The sequence below is a fragment of the Rhinolophus ferrumequinum genome (assembly GCF_004115265.2).
Source record: "Rhinolophus ferrumequinum isolate MPI-CBG mRhiFer1 chromosome 15 unlocalized genomic scaffold, mRhiFer1_v1.p scaffold_54_arrow_ctg1_1, whole genome shotgun sequence".
Classification (NCBI taxonomy): Eukaryota; Metazoa; Chordata; class Mammalia; order Chiroptera; family Rhinolophidae; genus Rhinolophus; species Rhinolophus ferrumequinum.
Genome location: NW_022680357.1, coordinates 1405927 through 1421651, shown reverse-complemented (window position 1 = coordinate 1421651; position 15725 = coordinate 1405927). Strand labels below are relative to the sequence as shown.

Sequence of the window (15725 nt, the reverse complement as noted above, 5' to 3'; positions counted from 1 at the left end):
GCCCCCACCTTTCCTTGGCCAAGGAAGCCCACATCTGTCCTTCCAGCCGGCGGAATTCCATTCAACAAACAGGTGCTTCCTTCCAAGCCTCTCGCCCCCCGCCCACCCCCTCAGCTGCCCAGATTCCCACCTCCACCCTCCATCCACCCACCCTTGCTCCTCAGAGCCCTGGGGGGGCCACGTCTGCAACGAATACCTCCTGTATCTCTGAGCGGGTCACTCCGTCTTCTCCCTGCTTTGTGTGCACCATCCATCCTTTCGTGCCCCCGGGCCTTTGCATACGCTGTTCTCTCTGCTGGTGATGTCCCACTGCTTGGGTCCCCTGGCAAACTCTCCTTGCTGGTTAAGACTCAGCGGGAAGACCTCCTCTGCTCCTGCCCTCTTTCTCAAGCATGCCAGCTCTTTCCTGCCTCTGGGCCCTCGCTCCAGCCCATCCCTCTTCCTGGACTCTTCTCCCTCCAGATCTGGCCGGCTCCCCCTCCTCCCTGCAGACCACAGCTCCAACTCTATGCCCTCCAGAGGTCTTCCCTGAACAGCCTATCAAACCACCTCCCAGCGTCAGCCTCTTTCACATCTCCCAGCTTTCTGCTTTTCATAGCACTTCTCACCACCCGAATTTATTTTCCGTGTTTATTGATGTTTCCTGGCCACTGTGAATGGTTGTGCATGTTGTAAATTGCAGAGGTGAGTGGGGCTGAAACCCAGCCTGCAATCCACACTATGTGCTGGCTGGGGGGCGGGGGTGGGGGGAGAGGGGGGAGATGGCTGCACCTGCCGGGAGGAAGCCCTGTTCCTAATTCACTCTAGGGTACCACGTAGACGGGCTGTGACCCCATTGGCCTCCCGTCGTGACACGCAGGCCCACTGAGGCAGAAAGTCTCTGCCCTCTTCATTGCTGGGTACCTGGCACAGAGGAGGAGCTCTACAAGCATTTTAAAGCAAACAAGTTCTACTCGGATTCCCCTGCTCCCACACTCCTCAGTAGACTAGACGGCTGTGTACAGTGCATCTCTGAGTCCCACGGGGGGTCCCACAGGGGCTGCACGTGGTTCATCTGGGTGGGTCCCACAGGAAGCCAGTGACAACTGGACCCAGAGTCTGTGATGCTGTTTGTTAAGGGACATTGGGGGGCAGGGGAGGGAACCCAGTGAGCTGAAGGGTGGTTGTGTGAGTGGAGGAATCCTGGGGATGCTTCCTGGAGCTCAGAGTCCTGCCCAACCCCGGGGGTGCTGTCCTGAACCCCAAGTGTCACCTGGGAGGATTCCGGTGACCAGGCCACTCTGACCAAGATCCAGACACCGAGTGCTGCATAGAGACTCCGTTGAGGGTCCTATGGAAGCAGGCTAGGAGCAGATGGGGGAGAAACTGAGACACGGCCCTTCCCTCTGCTCCTGGTGGCTCTCCCCACCGGCCTCCCCAGCTCTGGCAGGGAAGGAGTTAACCTCCCGGCTTCTCAGCATGAATGTGGAGCTATTAATACCCACAGCCCAGCCGGTCTGCCAGAGCAGCCTCTGTAGTCGGAGGGAGCAGGAGCGGAGGGAGTGAGCAAGCTCGGGGCTCTCCTAGGACTCCAGGGGGCCAGCGTGGGCACTGTGCCAGCCTCACCTGGTCCTTGCCCACCTTTCAGCCTCAGGTCCCGACCCTCCCTCCTGGAGGGCACCCCAGCCACCCACCCCAGCAGGGAAGAACAAACTTTCTTAGGGAAGCCACCTCCGCTGCCTGTGCTGGCTAGAGAGGGAAGAGCAGAGAGACGAGCAGACGCCTGGACAGGTGGACGGTGCCTGAGAGCCTGTCCTCCCAGTCTCGCCCCTGACAGACAGCAGCCAAGGGGCCCAGGGCTCCACAAGGCACAACACGGGGCCCTGCGGGACCTCTGTCCACCGGTGAGCTGCCTCTGAGTCCCGGCGACCGGGACCCGCTTGCCAAGGCCCAGCCCTGTGGCTGGAAGTCCCGTGGCTCAGAACAGACATCCCCATCAGACAGAGCCACAGGCTCTTTCACCCACCGAGGCGACGGGTAATCTGAGTGAAAAGGCACGGGTGGCAGGTGGGCAGGCAAGGGGCCCCGAGGCCAACAGGCTGCTGACCCTGGAGCGTTCTGGCTCGGGGACCCCTGCCCAGACTGGGGAAGATGCTGCTGAGGCCACCAGCACCGGTCACCCCTGTCCTGTCCTGGAGCTGCCTCCGGCCTGGCCCCTGGGCTGTGGATTGGAGGATGTGCCAGCCTTCTGCTTCGTCTGCTTCCATAGGGAAGAGGAGGAGGAAAAGCTGCTGGAAGAGGTCCCACTGCAGAGGTCAGTGCCCATGGTGGGCAGGGGGTGGGCAGGAGGAGGGCACAGGGCTCAGAGGTGGGGCCCCTCGGGGCATGGCGGACCTGCTTCTGACTCTCTCAGGGCACTGCTTACCACCCACCAGCACCTCCCTGAGCCGGACTCTCCGATCTCTCACCTGGTTGTCACCCCAGCCTCTCCCCGCCAGGCCCCAGTGACCCTTCTGGCCTCTCCCATTGCAGTCATGTCCCCTCTGCTCAGTCCTGCATGGCTCCCAGGCCCCACAGGATGTAGTGGAGACCTGACTGGGCATTCACCTGTGTGATTGGATGACCCCACCTATCTCATCTTCCTCGGCGCCTCTATATTCGCCCCCAATGAAACTGTGCAGATTTCCCTTCCCCAGCCACCTGCCATCCAGGCCCAACTGCAATGCCTCCTCTTCCAGGAAGTCCTCCAGGAAGCTCCTGCCCCACCCCAGCCACTTCTCCTTCCTGCACTGAACTGACACCTGATAAGAGGGAGTCTTTGTTGAATTAATAAGTGAAAATGCATGTGTGCGTGTATGTGTGCAAGCCTGAGAGAGAGGGTGGGGCGTGAAGGTTTGTGTGACTGGGTATGGGGGGGTTGAGTATGTGTGATTCTAAGTGTGGATACAGTTTGTGGGAGTGAATGTGAGGGAGAAGCACTGTGCTTGGGTGGCAGTCAGGCCCTAGGGACCATCGTCCTTTTAGCCGGTTCTCCCCACCGCCACCTGCAGGGAAACTCCGGCTGCGGCCAAGTGCATTACCCACGCCCTGACCATAGGCTCCTGTAATGGATGGAAAATCTGCAGGGGAGACAAGGGTCACCTCTGGCCCGGCCCAGCCCACCCACGCCTCCGCCACCGCCTGAGTCAGCACTGACCTGTGTGAGGAGAAGGGCAGGCTCAGGGCCACCCAGGTGCCCTCTCCAGGCCCCTGGCAGGAAGGTGGGGGTGTGGGCTCCTGCAGCCGGGGCCAGCTTCCTCCCTGAATCTCTCTGTTAGACCCCAGGTCTGTACTTGTCCCTCCGTGGGCCTTGCTCTCCTCGTCTGGGAAATGGGGGGATACTCCTGCCACCGTTGTCAGTTTGTCATTCAGCAAACAGTGACTGAGCTCCCACAGAATGCCAGAGCCTGAGCTGGGGGCTGGAGCTCCTGCCCTAAACCTGACAGGGTCGCAGCCTGCGGGGAGAGACCCACATGCAAAGAGATCAGTTTGATGGAGTGCTGGGTGCCTCGACGGGTGTGGGTGCCTCGACGGGTGTGGGTGCACTGTGCCCCTGGAGTAGGGGAAGACTGGCTGCCTCTGCCCCAAGGAGCCCTGCAGGTGCGTCTTATATTCCAAACTAAGTTAGGAGACTCAGTGAGATAGATCACAGATGTGGACGTGCTTCGTGAACACCAAAGCAATGAGCTCTGGCCAGAATCACTATTTCTACAGTAGGAGCTCAAAATGCTTGTTGAATGAATGAATGAATGAATGAATGAATATGAGTGGGGAGATAGGGCATCAGCATCACCTAGTTGACTGTTAGAAAATACACATGACCCGGCCCTACCCTGAGACTTTGCGACCTCTGGTCTTAGAGGGGACGAATGTGTCATTGTAATCAGTCCCCCAGGTGAGCAGCTGGAGGGACGCAGCATTGGGAAAACCGCAGAATGAGCTAGGCGCGTGCCTTAGGGTCAGGGTGAGATCTTCCCCACCTCCCCTAGCTCCCACCGCCAACTTTGAGGACGTCCTGTGGGGGCTGCCCCTCCGTCTCCTGCGCTGGCAGTACAATGGCCTGAGTTCGCAGGAGCCAGTTTCCTTTCCAGCTGGTGGCTGCTGGCCCTTTAAGACGTGTGGAAGGGCCACCGCCAGGCTGGGCAGAGACAGTGACCACAGGTGCCAGGTGGTGAAGCTAAAAATACTGAGTGATGTGGACGCCCAGGCTCCCCGGCAGTGCTGGCTGGGGCGGGGGAGGGAAGTCTCTGGAATGCCTCTGTCCTGCTGGAGGTTTGGTGGGGTCACCTTGGGGGTTTAGAGGAGCTTGCCCCCACCTGCTCCTCTCGGCCTTTCTCCAGCCTCTGGAAGGCTCCAGGATGCACTCCCAGGAGCCGGCTGCCATGTTAGCAGCCCTGGGGCACGCCAATTTGAGGCATCCTGCTTCTCCGTGACCGTGGGGAAGTAATTTCTTCTTTTGGGACCTCTGCAAAATGAACGCATTGGACTTTCTCAGGTCCTTTAAGGGACAGAGAGGCACAGAGGGGGGCAGGTGACCAGTTCATTCATTTGTGGATTCCACCAACGTGCCCCGACGCCTCCTGGGGGCTGGTGGTGGCAGCCACGAGATGAATGCGACAAAAGCCTTCCCTGGAGGAGCCGAGTGAGACCCAGACAGCACTCTGGCACAATGACATGCCAGACACCGCGAGCCCCTCGCCTGGCTTCTGTGGGGGACGATGCCAGAAACCGCCCACCTGCAAAGAACACGTCTGCATTTTTGGAAAACCAGTCAGCAAAAGCATCACCACCGGCCACCTCCATGAGGTGCTTTGATGTATTAATTCAGGAGAGCTGACTGTCAACAGCTACGCCTGCAAGTCACACTGGCTGGACTCCGTAGAGCGCCTATCCTGCTTATGCCAAGTCCAGGAGTGATGTGGGGAGACCGTGCCCCCCTCCGTCTTTTGGGGACACAGGCTCCTCCCACACTGTTGCCACTGGCAGAGGAAGAAGAACAAGAGCAGGAATCCCACGTGAGGTTTTCACGAGCCAAAGTTGGAAGTGGCTCACTTCACGTCTGCCCACGCTCATGGGCCAGAACAGCTCATTGCAAGAGGAACTGGGAAACGCACAACCTCCTAGGGTCCTTGTGAAAATAAAACACTGGGTGTACATGGAAGCACCTGGCACGCAATAGGCGTCCAGCGTGCCATTCATTCGTTTTACCCATTCATCCCACAGATGGTTTCGCCGAGCACTCTCCGTGATCTTGCACTAGAAAGTGGGCAGTGAAAAATACCATCCCTGCTCTCAGGGGGCTTACATCAAACGGCGGAGCCAAACAAAACACAAGGACACAAATCAATGAGTATGATCGTCCGTGTTCCCCTCCCACTATTACGGACGTCACCAGAGGGATGGTGGGGGAGGCAGCCACCTTGCCCAGGGGAACAGGGACATGCCATCTGAAACCTAAAGAATGGGTTGGAGCGGGGCAGATGGAGATGGGAGCATCCAGCCAGAACAGACACGCAAAGGCCCAGGGGTAGCCTGGAGTTCTGCCTGAGTGTGGGGAAAATTCGAGCAGTGTGGCTAGAGCAGAGCGAATGCTGGGAGAGTGACACCGTGCTGGGGACAGGAAGGGGCTACAGCTCGTAGGCCTTGTGGGTGAGAGAATGGATTTTTCTCGGGGTGGGGTTGGGAAGCCTTTGGAGACCGTTAAGTGGGGGGAACAATATAATAATTGACATCTTAAATAATCCCTCCGGTGGCTCTGGGGAAAATCGTGGCAGCCAAACCAGAGTGGGTACGGGGAACCAGGGTGGAGGTATGGTGATGACGGAGGGGCCATGGAGGTGGCCTGGACCACGGCAGACCTTGGAGACAGAGGACGTAGAAGTATATCTGTCTCCTAGATATACTTAGGAGACAGAATTCACTGATGGGTTAGAGGAAGAAGAGGATAGAGGACAAATCTGGGGTTTCTGGGTTGGATAAGTGTGTGGATGATGGAAAAGCTCAGGGGAGAAAAGAGGGAGGGTGAGAAACTCAAGAATTCTGCCACGGAGACTTTCAACTTGAGAAGCATGTGAGATGTCCAAGAGGAGATATCAAGTGGGGACCTCACAGTAAGAGTCTGGCGCTCGAAGGGGAAGTCTCTTGGCAGGCCATAGACTATCAGAGATGTCAACAGAAAGATGGCGTTGAAAGCCACAAGGTCACACTGGAGAGAGAGGGGTGAGAAGAGGCCCAGGATCGAGCCCGTAGGAGCTCCACCACTTTGAGGTCACGTGAAGGAGAAGCCAATGAGGGTGGAAGAGAAGGAGCAGCTGGTCCAGTAGGAGGAAGACCAGGGCTGCGGGCAGTCGTGGAAACCAAGAGAAGAGCGTCTTAAGGCTGAGAGAGGGAGTGGACACCGGACTTCAAAGGTGCTGAACAGTTCGGGAGAACAGGATGGATTTATAGACATAGAAGTCTGTAAATAAAAGTGGCTTGGGTAAGAATGGTTCCTGGAGGATGAGACAAAAGCAGGTGCGAGCGTAGACGTCCGGCGAAAGACGGATTGAACACACACATTGAACGTCTCTGTGTTCTGAAACCCCATTAAAAGGAAGGGAGTGGCTATTTTAAGGTGGACAGTCATCCCCTACGTCACCTGCAGTTTGACTTTCTGAGTTTTCAGTTACCTGCGGTCAACCGTCGTCTGAATATCAAAAGAAAAATCCCAGGGAAGAAACAATTCATAAGTGTTAAATTGCACACCGTCCTGAGCCACGCGATGACATCTCGTGCCATCACGCTCCGTCTCACATCACCAGGCTTGTGTTCAAATCACCCTTAGGTGACGTCACAATAGCCCCGAAATACAAGAGGAGTGATGCTGCCAATTCGGATATGCCGCAGAGAAGCCACAAAGTTCTTCCTTTACGTGAAAAGGTGGAAGTTTTCAACTTAAGAAAAACAACGTAGGCTGAGGTTACTTAGTTCTACAGAAAGAATGGATCTCCTATTTGTGAAACTGTGCAGAAGGAGAAAGAAATGTGTGGTAGTTTTGCTGTCGCACCTCAGGCTGCAAAAGTTACAGCCACAGTACATGATAAGGGCTTAGTGACGGTGGAAAAGGCGTGAAGAGAAAACTGGTTCTGGTTGACGGCAACGTGTTGCACCAGAAAACATTCATATTATACTAAGACTTCAGCAAGGAGTCCCCTGAAACAGGTGACATCCAGCCAGTGACTGCAAGTAAGGGATGGTTACACCGACTCAGAAATAGGCTTAGACTGAAAGATACAAAAATTACTGGAGAGAGAGACCACATTTACATAAGTTTTGTTACAGTATAGTGTTATAACTATTCTATTCTATCATTAGTTATTGTTGTTAATCTCCTACTGGGCCTAACTTATAAATTAGACATCATCCTAGGTATGTATGTATAAGAAAAATATAGGCGATGTAGGGTTTAGTGTGATCTGTGGTTTCAGGCATCCACCGGGGGTCTTGGAATGTATCCCCCACAGAGAAGGGGGGCACGACTGTATATCAGCCTTTTGTCGCTGCCGTAACAAATTACGACAAAGTTACTTAACACCAAACAAATTTATCATCGTATAGATTACACGTCAGAAGCCCAACACGAGTCTCACTAGGTTTTAAAATTAAGGTGTGGACAGGGCTACTCTAGGACGCTGTTTCTGGAAGAACTTTCTGGAAGCGCTAGGGGAGAATCCCTTTCCTTGTCTTTTCCAGAGGGCACCTGCACTCCTTGGCAAGGTGGCACCTGTCTGGCCCTCCTTCTCTCGTCACGTCTTTGTCTCTGACCACAGCCGGGGACTGTCCTCTGCTCTTCAGGCTTCATATGCTTTTAGACTGGGCTCACGGGACCAAGTGAAGGTCCTCAATCCATCTCAAGGTCCTTAATCAATCTGCAAAGTCACAGGTTGTGGGGATTAGGACACGGACACTTGGGGGGGGGGGGCCGTTATTCACAGTATGAATCAGCAAGAATGAATCCAGTGAAAAAGAGCCAAGGCAACCATGTTGGGAATCTGGAGGCAGGTAACTGTGTGGTAAGTGATTTAGCATCTGATGACGTTGCAGCCGAAGTGAACTCTAAACTGGGAGTGAGAAAAGCCAAAGGCACCAGAGTTGACCCCACAAAATCCCCAAAGGCACGGGTGTTAATGGACTAAGTACCCCTGGGAAAGGACAGCAAAGCTGGGGCCAAAAAAACAGGAAGAGTGGTCTAAGTAAGAGGACTTTAATCCTCAGATTTCCTTCTCTGCTAAGCACAGCTGGGCAGCCACCCTTCCCCCACCCAACAAAGACTCATGAAGGTTCATTCTCCAGAGAGGAGAAAACACTGAGTCTCCCAACCGAGGACAAATAGCTGGAAATGACAAGGAGGGAGTCACACGCCTGACCAGAAGGTCTATTTGAGTGCTCCATCCTGAATGTGAGAAGCCCCTGCCCCCTATCTCCTGGGCCCTCTTGGTTCCCAGAACAGTGACGTCAGAACTAAAATCTCCAGGCAGAACACTCTAGCGTTGACTCCCTTCAATCTCGGACTATATCAGCGATGGATATTTTGTTACTGTTCTCTTGTTTCCTGTTTGTTTCAGTTTTCTTCTCTCCCCATAGTTTGTTTACTCCAAATTGCCTTTTGTTTTTTTCCTGTTTGTATTCATTCTCTTTTATCTTAAGAGTCCAACTCACCCAGAAAAGAATACCTAAATAGGTTGTCATCAGGGATTTCCCAAAGAAACAGCCCGACCGGAACTCTCTGCATTGACCCCCTGAGCCAGCCTCCCCCTCCCCCCCCCCCCCACAGGGCTACTCAGCGGCTTGCCTTCATGGACTGTTTTTTATATTCTTTAATCCAGGTAGAATTCTAGTGAAACGCAAATGTCTTAAGTGGTCAGTTTAATGAGTTTTGACAAATGGATACACCTATGTAACCCAAACATCACCCCAGATACAGAACACTTCCGCCTCCCCAGAAAGTTTCTTCATGCCCCAGTCAACACCCCGCCTCCCACCACACACACACACACAAAGGTAACTGTTCTCCTAGTCTATGAGCTCTTCAAATCACTTAAATATGAGCAGATATTTAGGGATCATCAACATCTAAGAAAAACTCCTAATACAAAAGGCAGAACAAACACAGAAAAACAGAATTTGGGGGACACAGAATATACCGGAAAAAGAAAACTTAAAAACAAAGCTATTATTATGTTCAAACTTAGGAAAATATATTACACCTATGAAACAAAAATTAGATGCTATTTTGGAAAGGAAAAAAAAAACCACTCTGAGAATGAACAAAGAAGCAAAACAAAAACGTTCTTAGACATTAAAAGTATCGTAGCAGAGGATCCAAGATGGCGGAGTAAACGCCGCGCCGGCCGCCTTCTGTGAACACATTAAAATTACAACTGAATTATCGAACAATCAACCTGGAGAACCATCTGAAGTCTGGCTGAACAGAAGTTTTATAACTAATGAAATAAAGAAGCCACGTCAAGACGGGTAGGACGGGCAGAGACGCAGAACTGGCTGGGCTCACACCTGTGTGTGGTGGTTGAAAACCGGGAGGGATCCCTCGGCCGCAGAGCTTCCCCTGAGAGGAGTGAGGGACCCCAGCCCCACACCGGCCTCCCCAGCCTGGAATACTGGTGCCAGAAAGAGGAGCCCCCACAACATCTGACTGGGAAAAACAGTGGGGATTCTGACAGTCCGGGTGGGACAGAGGCGTCAGGAAACCCAGGCGTCCACTTAAACGGCCCGCGCACCAACTCTCTCACTCGCAGGCACTCACCTTGGGCTCCAGCGGTGGGGCGGTGACTCGGGGGTGTAGGAGACATACAAGGGGCAGACTGTGATGGGTAGCTTCGGAAGGAGGGCTGGAGGACAGGAGGCATTTTCCCTTTAAAAGGTCTTCCGCCCGTGCAGCTGGCAGGTGGGCGCCATCTTTCCTGTGTTGAGCCCGCCCCCTTTGTTTAGGGCCAAATCTGAATCTGATTGGTCTGGTGAGCTTCGTAGCTCCTCCCTGTTGACTCCGAGAGCCTGCTTCACCCAACTCCCCCAATGCTAGAGGCACTTTCTCCAAGAGCAGCCAGCCCAGCTCACATTGCACTCTTCCTTGGAAAACTATCAGAGTCCCACAGACCCCAGGCAGGTGGCAACTGGCCTCGTTGTGCTCTGAGACTTTTGCTGAGTAGCTTCAGGCTCAGCACTGGCACCAAACTAGAGTGTACATTAACCTGGTGACCACAACTCTTCCTACTCTAGTGACTCCCTGAGACCCTGTCTCACCCAACTCATGTACCACATGGTGTTATCAGGGGCTGAACCTTAAGGGAGGTGGCAGGTGGCAGCAGGCCTTGGGGTGTCCTGGCATTTTGCGGAGCTACCCGAGGCCTGGTACTGGTGGCAGACGTCCTCGGTTTGCAGTGTGGCCTCTCCCACGTGTCTCCAGGATTAGCAGAAGCAGTGAACAACCATGGATTACTTTGTTGCTCTTACCAGGCAGTCCCCAGCCTGTAACAGGCCGTGGGTGACCTGGGCCTGTACCACAATCCCTCACAAGAGGATCCAGAACCAACACATTTGGAGGTTGGCTTCAGATCACAGCAAAACACTGCCCAATTAGCCCCACAAGTGACATACACAAAGGGTAATCTCAACAGGCACAGAGCCCTCTGGGGCAAATCCCACTTAGTGGGGTAAGCCCCCACACAGCAGCCTGTAAGCTGTGGGCCTGGCCAAACCCCACAGCCAATCAACCTGAGGTTCAATCCCACCCACTGACTTGGCAATAGCAACCAAAGTTCAACTATAACAGGAGGGCACACATAACTCACAAAAGGGACACTCCTGGAGCACCCAGCTCAGGTGACCAGGGAGACTGTACCACTGGGCCCCACAGGACACCTACTACATAAGACCACCCAGCCAAGACTGGGGAATGTAGCAGATCTACTTAATACATAGAAACAAACACAGAGAGGCAGCCAAAATGAGGAAACAAATACGTCCCAAATGAAAGAACAGCAGAAAACTCCAGAAAAAGAACTAAACAAAATGGAGGCAAGCACACCTATCAATACAGAGTTCATAATACTAGTTATAAGGATGCTCAAGGATCTTAGTGAGCACTTCAACAGAGAGATAGCAAATATAAGAAAAGGACACAGAAACCATAAAAAAGAACCAGCCAGGAGTGAAAAAAAACAATAACTGAAATGTAGAATGTACTTGAAGAAATCACCAGCAGACTAGCTGGAGCAGAGGATCAAATCGGTGATTTGGAAGACGAGGTAGCAAAATATACCCGGTCAGAACAGTAAAAAGAAAAAATAATCAAAAAAAAAAAATGAGGATAGTTTAAAAGACCTCTGAGACAACATCAAGCACAAAATTCGCATCATATGGGGTACCAGAAGGAGAAGAGAGAAAGCAAGGAATTGAAAAACTTTGAAGAAATAATGACTGAAAACTTTCCTAACTTGGCAGAGGAAATAGACAGACAAGCCCAGACAGCACAGAGAGTCCCAAACAAGATGAACCCAAACAGCCCACATCAGGACACATTATAATCAGAATGGCAAAGATTAAAAACAAAGAGAGAATCCTAAAAGCAGCAAGAGAAAGGCAACTAGTAACTTATAAGGGAGCTTCCATAAGACTAAGCTGATTTCTCACAGAACTTTGCAGGCCAGAAGGGATTGGCACAAAATATTCCATGTGGTGAAAAGCAAGGACCTACAACCAAGATTACTCTACCCAGCAAAGCTGTCATTTAGAATCGAAGGACAGGTAAAGAGCTTCCCAGACAAGAAAAAGCTAAAGGAGTTCCTCACCACCAAACCAGTATTACAAGGAATGTTAAAGGGACTTCTTTAAGATGGAGGGGAAAAAAAGATCAAAATTATGAATAATAAAATGGCAATAGCTACATATCTATCAACAATTACTTTCAATGTAAATGGATTAAATGCTCCACTCAAAAAACATAGGGGGGATGAATGGGTAAGAAAACAATTCCCTTACATATGCTGCCTACAAGAGAATCACTTCAGATTGAAATACACACAAAAAGTAAAGGCATGGAAAAAGATATTTTATGAAAATGGAAACAAACAAACAAAAATAGCTGGGGTAGCAATATTTATACCAGATAAAATAAATTTTAAAACAAAGGCTATAACAAGAGACAAAGAAGGACCCAGTAATCCCACTTCTGAGTATTTATCTGAAGAAACCCAAACACTACTTTGAGGGGACCAAATATTCATTGCAGCATTGTTTACAATGGCCAAGATGTGGAGGCAGCCTGGGTGTCCGTTGATGGAAGAATGGCTAAAGAGGTGGTACATATATACAATGGAATCTTGCTCGGCCAGGGAAGGTAATGGGTTCTTGCCATCTGCAGTGACATGGATGGACCTGGGGGGTATTGTGCTGAGTGGAGTGTGTCAGACAGAGAAAGACAGATGCAATGAGATTTTGCTTATATGTAGAATCTAAAGAACAAAAGAAACAAACAAACAAAACAGAAACAAACTCGTAGGTAGAGAAAACATTTTGGTGGTTGCCAGATGGGAGGGGGGCAGAGAGGGTGGGTGAAAAAGGGGTAGGGATTAGGAAGTACAAATTGGTTGTTACACAGTAGTCATGGGGATGTAGGGTACAGCATAAGGAATATAGTCAATAATATTGTAATAACTATGGTGTCAGATGGGGACTAGATTTATTAGGGTGATAGATGGAAGGGGGTTGGGGGCAGGTGAAAAGTGAAGGGATTAAAAGGTACAAATTGGTAGTTACAAAGTAGTCATGGGGATGTAAAGTACAGCATAGGGAATACAGTCAATAATATTGTAATAATTACGTATGGTGCCAGGTGGGTACTAGACTAGTCAGGGGGATCACTTCATAAATTATATAAATGTCTAACCACTATGCTGTACACCTGAAATTAATATAAAATAATATTGAATGTCAACTGTGATTGAAAATTTTTTAAGCGAGGGAGAGGGTAAAAGTTGAAGGGGAACAAGGGGTCTAAATTTCCAGGTATAAAACAAGTAAGTCATGGGGATGTAACGTTCAGCGTGGGGGTATTGTGACAGGATGGGACCGTGTCAGATGGCTGCTGGACTTACCATGGTGATCCCTTCTTTAGGTCTATAAATGTTGAATAACTATGGTGTACACCTGAAACTAATATAACATAGTATGTTAGCTAATCTGGAAAAGTTCCATACTTTAAAAAAAAGATATCATATCAGAAATAGAAACTTATTTAAAAGGGGTCAGTAAACTGCAGCCCGCAGACCCAATTCAGCCTCACCTGCTTTTTAAATAAAGTTTTATTGGAACACAGCTACACCCATTCATTTATGTACTGTCCATGGCTGCTTTCTCATTGGCAGAATTGAATAGTTGTGACACAGGCCACATGGCCCACAAAGACTCAAATATTTACCATCGGACCTTTTATAGAAAAAAATTTGTTACCCCCTGGGTTAGAAGATCAAGTTAAGGAAATTTTCCAAAAAGTAGAGCAAATGATAACGATATCTGTGTCCGTTTGGATCCTCCAGTAAACAGATGCTGAGATGGAGCTAGGAGCGCAAGGAGTCATGGGGGCGGGGGGGGGGGGGGCCTGATGCCTGTGAAAAATAAAGGAGGAGGAAAGCAGGATTGGGCAGGTAGAGTCTTCAGTCCAAGACGCAGACGTGACACCTGTGAAATGAACGAAGGAGGGAAACCGTTCTGGGCAGGGACAGCCTGACTTGGATGATCAAAAAGTCTTGGCCACCCCAGTGGGGTCCCCAGAACAAAGACTGCATGAGAGGAGCCCCACACGGGGCAGAAACAACCAGACCCCTGTGTGCCCACTGTGCTTGCTCAGTCACTGGCTGGGGCTGCCCAAGGTGACCTTGGTCTTGGCTGCATGGTTGTGATGGATCTCAAAAGCTGTCAATCAACTTGCAATCCTTGCATTTGAGCGGCAAGTTCTTTCTGGAAAGGAAAACCCACCTCCATGGCTGCCACCATGGGAACAATAGGAAAAAAAGAGTAAAAAAAATCAGACCAGTGCAGGAATCTAACACTTGAACGAAGGAGTCCCCAAAAAAGAATAGAGAAAACAGAGGAGAGGAAATAGACCATGAAATAGTTCAACTATTTATCAGAACAGACCTGAGATTTCAGATTGAAAGGGAATCCAACGACAGGGTAAAAACAGACCCACGCCAAGGCCAGGTCACCTGTAAATACCCTTCAGACCACAGGGGCAAGAAGAACATTCCACAAGATTCTACAAAGCATCAAGAATCATAATGGCAACAGACTTGTCATAGAAACCAAAACACAAGGGAGCTGTTTCCAAAAGTATAAAAATTATTTTCAGCCTAGAATTCGATACCTAGACAAACCATTAATAAAGCAAGGGTAGATAAAAAGATCTTTTCAAATTTACAGGGGCTCAAAAATTTTACCTCCCATGCACCCTTTCTTAAGAAAGCTATTGAAAGATGTGCTCCACTGAAAACAAGGGTGGGGAGGGAAACACAAGAAAAAGTAAGACCTGGGGCCCAGGAAACAGGGGAAGCCAACACAAGAGAGTGACAGTGAAGGGGGTTCCCAGGGCAGCAACTTTGGGCAGCAGAACTGGAGGGCAGGCAATACCCATTGGAATAAGTCAGAAAGTTCTAGAAAAGATTTCTTCCATGAGATGAAATTGACAGAATATCTAATGTATTTGAACTTTTGAGAGATTTCTATAACTTGGAGAGAACGTGGGTTGAATTAGTCATAAATACCTAGAAAAGCAAGGCCTCCCTGAAAAAAAAATGTTATTAAACCCAAGAAATCAAAACTTTTGTTCGGAAAAGGGAAACCAATTTAAAACTTCTGCTCTGCAAAAGACATGCTTAAGAGAATGAAAGACAAGCCATCGAATGGGAGAAAAATATTTGCAAAAGACGTCTGATCTGATAAAGAACCATATATCTGATAAAGGACTATTATCCAAAGTATACAAAAAAAAAACAACACTTAAAATTTAACGATAAGAAAATAAACAACCCAATTAAAAAATGGGCAAAAGACCTGAACAGATATCTCACCCAAGATGATATACAAATGTCAAATCAGCATATAAAAGGTGCTCAACACCACATGTCAGTAGAGAAACCAATCACAACAACAATACGATACCACAACACACTTCTTAGAATGGTTGAAATCCAACACAGTGACAACCCTAAGTGCTGGTGAGGACGTGGAACACGAACCCGCGATCATCGCTGGTGGGGATGCAAAATGGTGCAGCCACTTTGGAAGACAGACTGACAGTTTCTTTCAAAGCTAAACGTCGTCTCACCATATGATCCAGAAATAGCGCTCCTTGATATTTATCCAAATGAGCTGAAAAACATTTCCACACAAAAACCTGCCCATGGGATGTTTATCCCAGCTTTATTCATAATTGCCAAAATTTGGAGGCAACCAATATGTCCTTCAGAAGGTGAATGGATAAACATATTGTGGTCCATCCATACAATAGTAATAAAAAGAAATGAACTATCAAAGCCACGAAAAGACATAGTGGAACCTTAGCATATTGCTAAGTGAAAGAAGCCAATCTGGAAAAGTTATATACTATGTGATTCCAAATACATGACATTCTGAAAAAGCCAAAAGTGTTGAGA

The 15725-nt window shown here is 49.9% G+C and overlaps 1 protein-coding gene across 1 annotated transcript in view; it reads left to right on the top strand.

Annotated features, from left to right (window-relative positions):
* The first annotated feature begins 1520 nt into the window (after positions 1–1520).
* Positions 1521–15725, top strand: part of SBK1 (SH3 domain binding kinase 1) — a 45362-nt gene continuing 31157 nt past the window's right edge. Inside the window, exon 1 of the mRNA XM_033101550.1 lies at positions 1521–2293. The gene's annotated coding sequence lies outside the window, so the exon portion shown is untranslated. The remainder of the gene's footprint in view (positions 2294–15725) is intronic.